A 13800-nucleotide genomic window follows, 5' to 3' on the forward strand; every position below is an offset into this window, starting at 1 on the left:
GTTTAAACCTTTGACTAAAGGGTGTTATTTCATGTCTAGAGGGCTCTAATAATGTTAAAAAATTTATTTAGAAGGTCGTAAACAGGTTTTCTATGCTCTATTTATAAATAAAGAGTCCTACTTCGTGGAAATTCATTTATCTGTCTGGAGCGGATTAGCTGCAATAAACGAGGGTTTACTGTATAACTGTGCAGAGAATATTTATAAACAGTGTGGGAGAATTTATAAGGGCTTAAAATATATAAAAATAACCATACAAACATATGGTTTCTACTTCGCGGATTTTCACCTATCATGGGGGGTTCTGGAAGCAACCCCCGCGATTGAGGAGGGATTACTGTAGTTACATTTTCGATAAAGAGTATTTATTCAGTCAATATGTTTTCTTACTTAAACAGCTAATACTGACAGATTCTAATTTCAGAAATTTAAGATTTATTTACAAGAAGGAAGAATTAGATTAATGAGAACTACCTTGGGTGCAAATGACAACATTAGAAAATTTTTGATGAGAACAGGCCATTCAGACCAAAAGTGCTTGCTAATCCTATCCACCTAATTTCTCCAAAATAACTTCAAGTCAAGTTTTGAATATCCCTAAAGTCCCACACTCTACCACACTACTTGGTAATTTATTAAATGTGTATAAAGTTCTCTGTGTAAGGGAAAACCTTCTAACGTTTTTTTTTAAATTAACTCTTAACAAATTTCTAACTGTGCCTCCATGTTCTTGTTGAAGTCTTTTTAATGCAATGGCCTGGATCCACTATACTGATTGATTCCTTTAATAATACCTTAACATGTCAACTCTTGACCCATACTATTCACTCCTGGAATCAGCCTACTTGCTCTCCTGTGTGCTTTTTCTAGTACTATTATGTCTCTTTTGTAGCTTGGAGACCAAAACTACATGCAGTACTCCAGGTGAGGACTCACTAGCACAGTATAAAACTCAAGCATAACATCTTTTGACTTGTACTCCAAATATTGTGCTATATAACCTACCGTTCTCTTAGCTGTCTTAATAGCTCCTGTAAACTATCTTGAACTTGAGAGTGACAAGTCCATTATAAATCCTAGGTACATCTTATACGGAGTAGTTTCAAGTTTCAGACCTTCCATTATGTATTCAAATGTAACATTTCTTCTTCCCACATTTAATACCTTATATTTTCTTAAATTACATTTAATATGCCACAAATATGTCCAATACTACATTCTGTCAAATTCCCTCTGTAATGAATCTGCTGAATTTATATTATTTACCATCCTCGCTTGGACTCATTTGAAAATTTAATCAGGTTGTTGTTTATATTCCTAATTAGATCATTGATATATATATATATATATATATATATATATATATATATATATATATATATATATATAAAAAAGACTAGCAGCCCCCAGCATTGACCTCTTAGGGACACAACCTTTAACATCAGGAAATTCTGATAAGGTTCCTCATTCCATAACCTTTTGCTTCCCATGTTTTGACCAGTTTTTCAGACATCTACACATTATTATATGAATTTCTCCTTCTTTCTATTTTACTGCTTGATTGTCATGCAGGACCTCATCAATCGTTTCTGAGAAACAAGATAAATATTTTAATATACACCTTTCAAATAGAAAAAGTTTTTAAGGTGGTCAATTGCAAGTTGTGCTTCCCTTTGACTCTCCTCTGAAGAGTGACAGCATGGGATCCTCAAAGAAACTCTCAAAAGATCTGAAAACAAAGATTGTTCAGTATCATGGTTTAGGGGAAGGCTACAAAAAGCTATCTCAGAGGTTTAAACTGTCAATTTCAACTGTAAGGAATGTAATCAGGAAATGGAAGGCCACAGGCACAGTTGTTGTTAATCCAAGGTCTGGCAGGCCAAGAAAAATACAGAGGCAGCATATGCACAGGATTGTGAAAATGATTACAGACAACCTACAGATCACCTCCAAAGACCTGCAAGAACATCTTGCTGCAGATGATGTATCTGTACATCGTTCTACAATTCAGCGCAATTTGCACTAAGAACATCTGTATGGCAGGGTAATGAGAAAGAAGCCCTTTCTGCACTCACGCCACAAACAGTCGCTTGTTGTATGCAAATGCTCATTTAGACAAGCCAGATTCATTCTGGAACAAAGTGCTTTGGACTGATGAGCCAAAGATTGATTTATTTGGTCATAACAAAAAGAGCATTGCACGGCAGAAGAAGAACACCTCATTCCAAGAAAAACACCTACTACCTAATGTCAAATTTGGTGGCGGTTCCATCATGCTGTGGGGCTGTGCGGCTAATTTAGGGACTGGTGCCCTTTTTAAAGTCAAGGGTCAACTGAATTAAACCCAATATCAACAAAGTCTTCAGGATAATGTTCAAGCATCAATCACAAAGTTTGAAGTTATGCATGGGTTGAATATTCCAACAAGACAATGACCCAAAACACAGTTCGAAATCTACAAAGGCATTTATGCAGTGGGAGAAGTACAATGTTCTGGAGTGGCCTTTAAAGTCCCCTGACTTGAATATCATAGAAAATCTATGGGATGATTTGAAGCAGGCTGTCCATGCTCGGCAGCCATCAAATTTAACTGAACTGGAGAGATTTTGTGCAGAAGAATGGTCAAAAAGACCTCCATCCAGAATCCAGACTCTCATCAAAGGCTGTTATATTTGCAAAAGGAGGCTCAACTGAGTATTGATGTAATATCTTTTTTGGGGTGCCCAAATTTATGCACCTGTCTAATTTTGTTATGATGCATATTGCATATTTTCTGTTAATCCAATAAACTTAATGTCATTGCTGAAATACTACTTTCCATAAGGCATATCATATATTAAAGGAAGTTGCTACTTTGAAAGCCCAGCCAATGATAAACAAAAATCCAAAGAATTAAGAGGTATTCCCACACTTTTTCATATGACTGTATATCCTTTTGTTGCTTCCTCATAGTCTTCTAGCATGTTAGCAAATCACACCCTTCTTAATCTGAACTCATGCTGACTGTTCAGTAAAACTCCTGTTCTTTCTGCTTGATGGTCAATATTTTTCTGAATAATTCCTTCCACTGTTTTACTTCTGATGCACATTAAGCTTACTGGTTTATAGCTACTTTAATCTGCCAGATCACGCTTTTTATATACCATGATAAGATATGCTATTTTCCAGTCCCTAGGGACTTTCCTAAGTGACTTTTGAAAAATGTGTCAGCAGCTTATATATGCACTCACTAAGTTCCTTAAGCACTTTGAGGTAAACCATATATGGTCCTAGTGATAAATTAGATTTCAGTTTTTTTAATCAAAGCCTTACTTCTCCCCCTACATTTTTCCAAATTAACCCAGTACCTCCTTTGTAGTACCTGAAAGGATGGTTACCTACATCATCACATGTGAACATTTCAGAAAAATGCAAGTTTACAGTATTCACTATTTCACTGTTTGCATAGTTTAAATCACCCTTAGTGTTCCTGATTTCATCACCTTCACCATTCTTTTATTACTAAAATACTGAAAAAATCATTTTAGTCATCTTTCACCTTTATCTGAAAAATTTCCTTATATCATTTTAATGATTGCTCTCATACTCTTATACACACGTTGGTTAGCATTGGAGTAATTTAGTCATATACACATTATACAACTGTTTTTTCCTTTGCATTGTTTTTTTTTATCTCGTTATTTACCCACTGCAGAATTTTTAAATAATTTCTTACTGCTTCCAATTTTTAAGATAAACTTGTCCTGCATCATATGTAAAATGTTTTCCAACCTGTTCCAGCCCTCCTTGACTTTTTCCACATTTAAAAACTTATCCCAGTTTATCACTTTTAGTAAATCAACCATAAGATTCATTAACCATCTCAATGACATAAGTATAACTATGTTCTAAATTTAGGAGAGTCTCTATTTGATAAGGATTAGAAATGTAGTCAGCTTGATCTTGCTGTACAGTTAAGTTTGATGCTATAGTCTACACTGAAAAAAATGCATATGCAAAAATCAGAAAAAAATTTTTAAATGGGAGCTATTTTGCTTTTAAAAGTAAATAAATACAATCTGCCAATTGGGTAGGCAAAATTTACTTGACAAGATTTTTTAAGTATGTTAAATAATACACACATACAAGCATACAAGCTTTTTGATAAGTCAATAATTCTTACTGTAAGGAAAACAAGATTTAACATCATGATATAAATACTTTTCACTTGCTTAGATTTCATTTTTTGCAGTGTAAACCATGTATTCTCAAGTTGGATGCTGAAAGACTTCTGTGACTTGCAAATTTTGTTCTAATCCAATTTTTTATTATAACTTCCATAATCAGTAAAAAAATTAAATTAAAATAAAATAGAATTAAATTAGAATTAATTAGAATAGACCAAATACCAGGACCAAACCTGAGAACCCCCTGATCAAAACATACCACTGATAATTTCAAAAAGAAAGAAAACTGTAAAGGAATTGCCTATTTGATAAGATTATCTGTTTTAAACTCTTCTATTATAAAAAAAAAAAACAAAATCTTGGGAGGGAGACAAGACGTGATCTTCTCGGAAGACAATTTGATGTCCTGCGAGAGAAGGCAGTGAGACAATATTTAAAACAAAAAATTTTAAGTAAAAGAGAAAATAATGCATATGTAACAATTCCAATGAAAATAACAATCTCTTTAAATTGTATATCAGGTAAACCAAACGTGGGGGTGGGCGAGCGAAGCGAGCAGGGTGCAGAGCCCCCTAGTAACTTCTCTAGTGAGGACAGATATGTATTAGTTCATTATTTCGTTTTATTAATTTGTTTATTTTTTGTTGAAGATATAATATTACATATTACAACATACACACAATCAATGGTGGCTCGGAGGCTAGAGATCTGCATTGCCAACCGGGAGGTTGCCAGTTCGAATCCCGTAAATGCCAAAAGGGACTCTGCTCTGTTGGGCCCTTAACCTGCAATTGCTGAGCACTATGAGTAACTGATAAAAAAGCGCTATATAAATGTAATTCATTATTATTATTATTATTATTAAAAAAGAGTAAAACATTTGACAAACTGCATAAGCTAAGAGTCATTTTGTGGAAGTGTACGAACATCATTTAACATGTATAAAATAGATGATTGTGAAGATAGTTGTAAAACTTGTGTCCAGAGACTTCATTGTATTGCCAAGGTGAACACCAGAAATGAAAAATACAGAATCCAAAGGTATGAATTTAGGTATAAATCGTCATGAAGTGCCAAAGCTCTGCCATGCAACTGTGACTCATGATAAAGGTCAGCGTATCCAAGTCAACATCATTGCAGATTATTACAGACTGACAAAGACAGACATATTCAGTGTAAAGAAAATGCTTATTTAAAACAATTATATCCATCACAAAATATGCAGAACTGAAAAAGTTATCCACATACTATACCAAAATGCCTTTTGAATTTGTCTGCATTAAATGTATACTGTTGCTATACAACTCACAATGCTTTCTATATGATTTGCTAACAATTCTATTTTTACTTTTTCATTAGTAAAATAAAAATTGTTCAGTTTGTTATTCATTTTAACTAAAAATGTCTAAGGAGTTAGTGATAATCTATTTTAATTCTTCAGTTTAATTAGTGACATCACTGGCTACCATAACCTACCTCTACAGTGAATAGTTTTGTCTAATCCATAGAAGGTGGTAAGTCACCATTATGTTGATAAACTAGATTCATAACATCACTAAGAAAGGCTAGTAATTCAATCATCAATTAGTAGCACAACAATATTGGAAAAGGGTAGTAATTCATTTTAACATTGATGAAACAAACACAATCTAGGAAAAACTTAAAACAATTAAATGATAAAGTGAAAACTGATAAATCAGTTACATGTGAGATCAATCTCTTACACATTAACAGAACCTGAATATTTATACTTAAACTAGCTGTTCCCTTTGGCTATGCCCACATAGTAATGAAACAGGAAAAACTTTAAAAATCAATAGATGTTGGCACTATATTTTATCGTGTTCAGCTCTGATGGGAGAGCATTCCCCACATTGGGAGAAAAGCACATGGCCGTGATATCTCTGGCAATCATCAGCTACCCTCTAAAACAAATGTAGCTCTGATCTCTCTCTCTCAAAAACATCAAGTGATACTCTTTAACAATCAGTAGATGATAAGTTCTGTTGAACAAACAGGTTATCGCTAGCTAAGCGGAGGCAAGGTGCACTCCAACACGTGGCGAGACATAGACCAACTCGAACAGAGACTGGCGAGTGAATGAGGAAGGCCCAGTCCCTCTCTCAGCCCACAGCCACTCTGTTGGATTTGCATTAATACATCAGTACCGCAATCGAACTATGGTACTTAGTGTGATGAGAGAAGTCACAAAATCAACCGGAAAGTTCAAGCAAATTATAGAAAACAGCCAGATCTAAATCTGTTAAGTAATTATCTCGTGAAAAGCGGAAAGACATACAGACAGAAAGTGCTTGGACCACGAAATTTTTAAAACCGTTTCTTAGTGAGCACCTATGGACCTAGGGAAATTTACATTCCAAAAAAAGTCCCAAGTCCTCATGGTTCGGGAGATTTTGTGATGAGTGAGTCAGTCGTATTTGGATTTTATATATATAGATTACAGTTTGTGGTAAACGTTGACACGACAACTGAAAACAGTTGGGGAATAGCCCCAACTGCAATACAATGGTCAAAGTAATTGAAAATAAATCAAATATTCGACAGACAATGTTGGTGAAATGGTGGCTTTTATACATGAGACAAAAATGGCTGCAGGAAGTGATCAAATGGGAAATTACGTCATCAAAGGAGAACCGGAATTGACGGCATCAGTGAGGGACCGGAAAGTGATGTCATCTCCAAGAGCCAGAAGTTATATTGTAGATGAGGAAGTGTTTGATGTCTCAGTCTCGGAATTGTTTATTATATGAATAGTGTTATTATTTTTCTTCTTTGATTCTGTAAGGTCAGAGAGAGAGGCATTAGTACCCTAAAACAAACCCTCATCCATTATTATATTGCTCACCTTAGGGCTTGTTGACTGCTTCCTAAGCGCACGTGTGTGACATGACCCCCACTTCAGCCCAGACCCATCGGATCAGGCGGCCTGTACCAAGAGGTCGAAGGTCCGGGAGAGAGCATCAGCGTTGGCCTGAAGAGAACCCCAACGATAAGTGACCTGAAATCTGAAAGGTTGCAATTCCAGAAGCAATCTGGTGACACGAGAATTAGACTCCCGATTCAGAGCCATCCACTGTGAAGCGGCATGGTCCGTCACAAGAGTAAATTCCCGTCCCAACAGATAACGAAGTTGAGTCACAGCCCACTTAATCGCCAAAGCCTCCCGTTCCACCGCTGCATATCTGGTCTCCCTATCCAACAGTTTCCTGGAGAATAAAAGGATAAGAGAAGTTAGGAGATTTCAATACAGATGCTGATGTTAGGGCCGATTTTAAGTCACAAAATGCAGCTTCAGTATTGTCATCCCATGCCACTTTTAAAGGAGCACTTTTCTTTGTAAGGTTGGTAAGAGGCGCAGCCCTCTCAGAAAAACGAGGAACAAAACGACGGTAGTAACTCACTAATCCCAAGAAAGCCTGTACTTGCCTCTTTGTAATCGGACGGGGCCATTTGACAATGGCATCAATTTTAGAACACTGTGGCTGAACTGTACCCCCACCTACTAGATAGCCTAAGTATTTAGCCTCGTTCAAGCCAAAGAAGCATTTCTTTGGGTTGATCCGCAAGCCTGCTTGTGCTAGTGTAGAAAGAACAGCCAACACATGCTGTATATGATCCTTCCATGTGCTGGAATAAATGACAATGTCATCCAGGTAGGCAGCACAATAGGAATTGTGGGGCCGTAACAGTGTATCCACCAGACGCTGAAAAGTTGCCGGTGCAACGTGCAAATCAAATGGAAGGACTTTATATTGCCAGTGTCCACTAGGTGTACTGAAAGCATTTTTTTCCTTAGCAGAGGACGTTAAGGGAATTTGCCAGTACCCTTTCGTCATGTCAAGAGTAGTTAGAAACTGAGCATTACCCAATCGCTCAAGGAGATCATCCACCCGAGGCATAGGATATGCATCAAATTTAGAGACCTGATTGAGTCGTCGGAAATCGTTACAAAATCTCCATGACCCATCTGGTTTAGGAATAAAGACGATTGGACTACACCAAGGACTATAGCTTTCTTCAATAATGTCAATGTCCAGCATTCGCCTAATTTCCAGCTCTACTTCAGTTTTCTTTGCCTTGGGAAACCATATGGCCATTCTCGAACAATAACACCCGGGTCTGTAATTATGTCATGCTCAATCAGCGTAGTGCGACCGGGTTGCTTGCTCATGACTTCAGGAATGGACAGGATGGCATTCTGTAATTCCTGTCATTGTCTCCAAGACAAATTAGGACCAAAATTAAGGGTTGATAGGCAATGAAAAGAAAGCGTGGCTGACCGGAGGTAGGCTCCTCCTCCCTTTCAATCCACGGTTTTAGCAGATTTATATGATAAACACGCTCGCTCGCTCGAGACCTTTTCGTTCTATGATTTCATATGGACCCTGCTAGTGAGCTAATAACTTTGAATGTGAAGTTGGAATGAGCAACATCACACGATCTCCCGGGCGGAATTCCCGGAGGGTGGTGTTACGATTATAATATCGCGAATGCGCTGCTTGAGCCATTTCCACGTGTTCTTTTAAAACAGGTCTAATTTTATTTAAACGATCGCGTAATTGCGCGATGTATTCCAAGATATTAGTGGAAGGGAGTACCTCCTCCTCCCAACCTTCTTTTAGCCTATCCAATAACCCACGTGGTTGTCTTCCATAAAGGAGTTCAAAAGGAGAAAAGCCTGTGGAGGTTTGGGGTGCTTCCTGATAGGCAAAAAGTAACTGATCCTAGTTTCTCCCATCCTCACTAACTACCTTGCGCAACATCTGTTTAAGTGTCTGTTTAAAACGTTCAACCAGTCCATCAGTTTGTGGGTGATAAACTGACGTTTTCAGACGTTTAATATTCAGTAACTTTGCAACCTCCCTGAACGTCTCTGAAGTGAAGGGAGATCCTTGGTCTGTTAATACCTCTTTGGGAATCCCAACACGCGTGAATATCCCTACTAGTTCCCATGCGATATTTTTAGAAGTTGCTGAGTTCAGCTTCTTTACTATCCATAACTAAGCCCTCTTTTATTAATGGGAGATTAATCTCCGTACCACATTTAATATTTGACCAGTCACGCCCTAGTATCACTGCATATGATGGATTAGTCATTACAGCCACTATCATGGATCACATGACATTATCCACTGAGATGACACAAGAGGCGGCTTGATAATATCGAATGTCTCCGTGTATAAACCTTTTATGCATTAGCCACTGTCGCGGTAAGACGTATAGAAATGTTAGTCCCGGAATCATACATAGCGGTAACTTTATTTCCATTAAGAATTACTGCTCCCATATACGGGAAAAATAAGGGATTGATCACAGCACAGTACCTCTCTACTCTTCTCAAAGAACAGTCCATCAGCTGCGGAGATGGGCAGGCAGTAAACAAGTGTCCTACAACACTTGAAACAGCACAGAGGATAGACTGGTTTCTCTTTTTTCTGGGTAGATATGTCAGGAATAGATCAGACAGGCTCATTAGAAGGTACATGAATCTGTCGGGGTGGGCGAGAGTACCATTCCGACCCTTCGGATTTACAGACTGCCCAATGACGCTCCACTATTTTTACAAGATCATCCATAGAGGTGACCTCTTGTTTACGGACCTGCTGGGCGACTTTTTCGGGGAGACCATTAATGAAAGTCTCTATTGTCAGTATTTCAGCCATATGTTGGGGACTATTTATATCTGGGCTCAACCAGCGTCCCACTTTACCCCAGACTTCGTACACTTGTGTACGGATCGATCTGCTCTGATCAAACTTCCATTCTCTCCACTCGGTCGCCTGCTGATCCGCTGATACGCCGTAGCACTTAAAGATTTTTTAGAGTATTATAATTGGCAGCCTGCTCCTCCGTCAGATCATAGTAAGCCCACTGCGCTTCCCCCTTCAAATAGGGTGCCAGAATGTAGGCCCATTCCGATTGTGGCCAGGCATTACATTTGGCGTTCCGTTCAAACACTAGGAAGCAGGTTTCAATGTCGTCTTCTTCGGTAAGATAGGTTAATAAAGAAGGTACTGACCATGACGTCTCTACCCTTACTGCTGCTGCTGCACGTGCCTCCGATTCTGCTAGACGGGTCCTGGTGTCCCCTAGTTGGATCTTCACCTGCTGAAGTTCAGCAGCTAGAGTGTTCAGAGCTGAATTTAGGTCTTGTCCCTCGCTTATCCTTGGACAATAGTATCCTGCCAACTATGCCAACTATATCGCTCACCTTAGGGCTTGTTGACTGCTTCCTAAGTGCACATGTGTGACAAGTTATTATGCTAAAAATCACTGCATCTTAAAATTGTCTGGATATATTCATTCATTTAATTGTAGTGGTGCAGTAGTGTCACACACGCTCGATTAGGGGACAACTAAATGGCTTGAATAAATGTAATTCCACGCCTGAACAGAGGGTAGCGAAGTACACTGATTCTCTCTCCCAATTCCTTGCAGACCATTCTCGGGAAGTCCCACCTGGTTCTGGTGCAACCAATGACATTACTTTCAGTTCTGGCCCTGATGATATCACTTCCTCTACTTGCATTTAAAGGCCGCCATTTTAAGGCAGCAGTCAGTTCTGTTTTGGACTCGTGTGAAGATGTCTGTTCTTTTTGATAGATTTTGCAGCCAGGAAATATTATATGGGTGGCTGCCCCAAACCTTTCCAATGACTCTTTGTCATTCTTGTGACAGCAGGAAATACTGAAACCACATCCATGAAGTCAGAATATTTTCCCTCTGCACCATAACATAGCCAGCCACATAGAGTCACTCTGCTTCTCATGCATTTTTAAAGCACTGTCATAAGTGAAAGAAGCACAATCACACTTCTGTGTAGCCAGTGATGAGGTATAGCCTAAGTTTCCTGATAATCATGAAGAGAAGCTGTAAAAAATAGATACCCTCAAATCATAAACCACAAATTTATCTTTCTGCTTTTTATATTTTGTAAAAGATTGTATACATAAGTAACTGTATAAATTCAGAAGCAAGGAAGCTATAAAACATATTTTGACTGCAACGATGATAAGCCAGGAAGAAAACCATTTCCTCCCTTTTCTTAAAATGAATATTTTCAAATGCAAGAACCTATTTTCCATTGATTTTCATTAAATAATAATTAAACTGTTACAAGACGGCATAGTATAACAATGATTGTCAATCCTGCCTTATGGCTGCAGGGTCTCAGTTTCATTTCCACGGCTGTTATGGATAGTTTGCATTTTCCTTCTTCATCCAAATTTTTTTCCCCCCAAGTACCCCAAGAACTGCATGTTACTGTAAATTTTATGTTGATTTTTAACTGACTTAGTGTGGTCTATGACAGATTACTATCCTGTCTAAAGCTGGTTTTACTCTTTTGTCCAGTACTACAAAGCTATTAGGCTGCTATTAAGGAAAACTTTCTTTAAACAAAGTGAAACAATTTTGAAATATGTTACATTTAGAGTGCTAATAATTACAGAAGGATAACATAATATAATATCACTGCCACCCCCTACACCCCTCCAATCTGCAGGATTTTGAACTTCCAGTCCTGGAAAATCAAAGTGGCCTTTTATACCCTCCAGTTTTTGGAATACTTGTTAAAACTCCTTTCTAAATTAGGAGAGAAAGTAAAAATGGGCAAGATCTTCTGAAATTAATATTTTGTTAGACTCCTATATTAATTGCATCTTCATTTCTTTAATTGAACTGCTTTCGTAATTAGGCCCTGCTTCCCTATTTCCAGATGTCACTGGAATGCAGAAATACTCAATAGTCACCACCATTGTATAATTTTCTCATTTTAATTATAATTTCCTAACTATAATATGAATGCTGAAAGAAAGAGCCAAGACTCATTGTCTTGCAACTTTTTGACTAAACATTATTATGAAGGCCAGAGACAGGTGAATGTAATGTTATATTAGCTTCGGCTGAACATTATGTTATTGGCAACTGTGTCTGCAAATTATAAAGTGTTTGCATTGTGAGTTGCAAAAATATATAAAAGGAAGTAATACACAATAATTACTGGCAATGGTGAAGGAAAAAATAAAAAATAAGCAATACAGATAATTATTTATATTTTGTTTCCTAAAATGGAAATGTTCAAGTTTTTAATCTAATTTAATAATTCCAGAATATTTTAAATGAGCACCAAACAACAGAATGAACAAAAATATTCAAATCATTTGATATCTATAAATAATAGTCTTGAGCTTGAGCTGAATTTGTTTCTTCTGTAGTTGAATAAAAGAAGTTTCAGGTTGGGTGTACGTCCCGTTGTAGACCAGTGTTCTCTCCTGGAGTTAGTGTCTTACACCTAATTGTTTGGTAACATACAATCACTGGCACTTTGTACTAGCAAAACTAGGTTCAGAAAATAGAAAGATGGATGGATGGATATACTATATGTAAGGATTACTAGTAAACACACAGGGTTAGAACATGAAAAACAAATTATGTATAAAGAAATGAAAACAGAACATTTTTATTGCAGTTGAATTATTTTAACATACACTTAAATTAATTATGTGAAAACATAAATCATAATTTCTGTTGCCAAAAGGCCATATCTCAGTGATATTATAAATGGACTTCTTGGATATTGGTAGCCAGTGAGAATGGTATCCATTGTTGTCTTTTACAAGTTGGTGAGCATACATGGAGATATAGTATCTGACCTTGAAATTTTTAGTCTTGCTGGTTTTTCTTGAAAATTGGTAGTCCATTTAAGAAAAAGAGTTACACTTTTATTGCATAATGCAAGTATTTTTAAAAAATTAAAGAATTTGTTAATTTTAATGCAAGAAGTACACACACAATGATGCACCTACAGTTATGTCCATAAATATTTGGATAGAGACAACTTTTTTCTAGTTTTGGTTCTGTACATTACCACAATGAATTTTAAATGAAACAACTCAGATGCAGTTGAAGTACAGACTTTCAGCTTTAATTCAGTGGGTTGAACAAAAAGATTGAATAAAAATTTGAGGCAACTAAAGCATTTTTTAACACAGTCCCTTTATTTCAGTGGCTCAAAAGAAATTGGACAAATTAAATAACTGGAAATAAAATGTTGATTTCTAATACTTGGTTGAAAACCCTTTGCTGGCAATGACAGCCTGGAGACTTGAACTCATGGACATCACCAGATGCTGGGCTTCCTCCTTTTTAATGCTCTGTCAGGCCTTTACTGCAGAGGGTTTCAGTTGCTGTTTGTGGGCCTTTCTGTCCGAAGTTTAGTCTTCAACAAGTGAAATGCATGCTCAATTGGGTTAAGATCAGGTGACTGACTTGGCCATTCAGGAAGTTTCCACTTCTTTGCTTTAATAAACCCCTGGGTTGCTTTGGCTGTATGTTTTGGGTCATTGTCCATCTGTATCATGAAACGCTGCCCAATCAATTTGACTGCATTTAGCTGGATTTGAGCAGACAGTATGTCTCTGAACACCTCAGAATTCATTCGGCTGGTTCTGTCCTGTGTCACATCATCAAGAAACACTAGTGTCCCAGTGCCACTGGCAGCCATGCACATCCAAGCCATCACACTGCCTCCACCGTGTTTTATAGATGATGTGGTATGCTTTGGATAATGAGTTGTTCCACGCCTTCTCCATACTTTTTTCTTGACATCATT

This window comes from Polypterus senegalus, chromosome 2 (genome assembly GCF_016835505.1).
Source record: "Polypterus senegalus isolate Bchr_013 chromosome 2, ASM1683550v1, whole genome shotgun sequence".
Lineage (NCBI taxonomy): Eukaryota > Metazoa > Chordata > Cladistia > Polypteriformes > Polypteridae > Polypterus > Polypterus senegalus.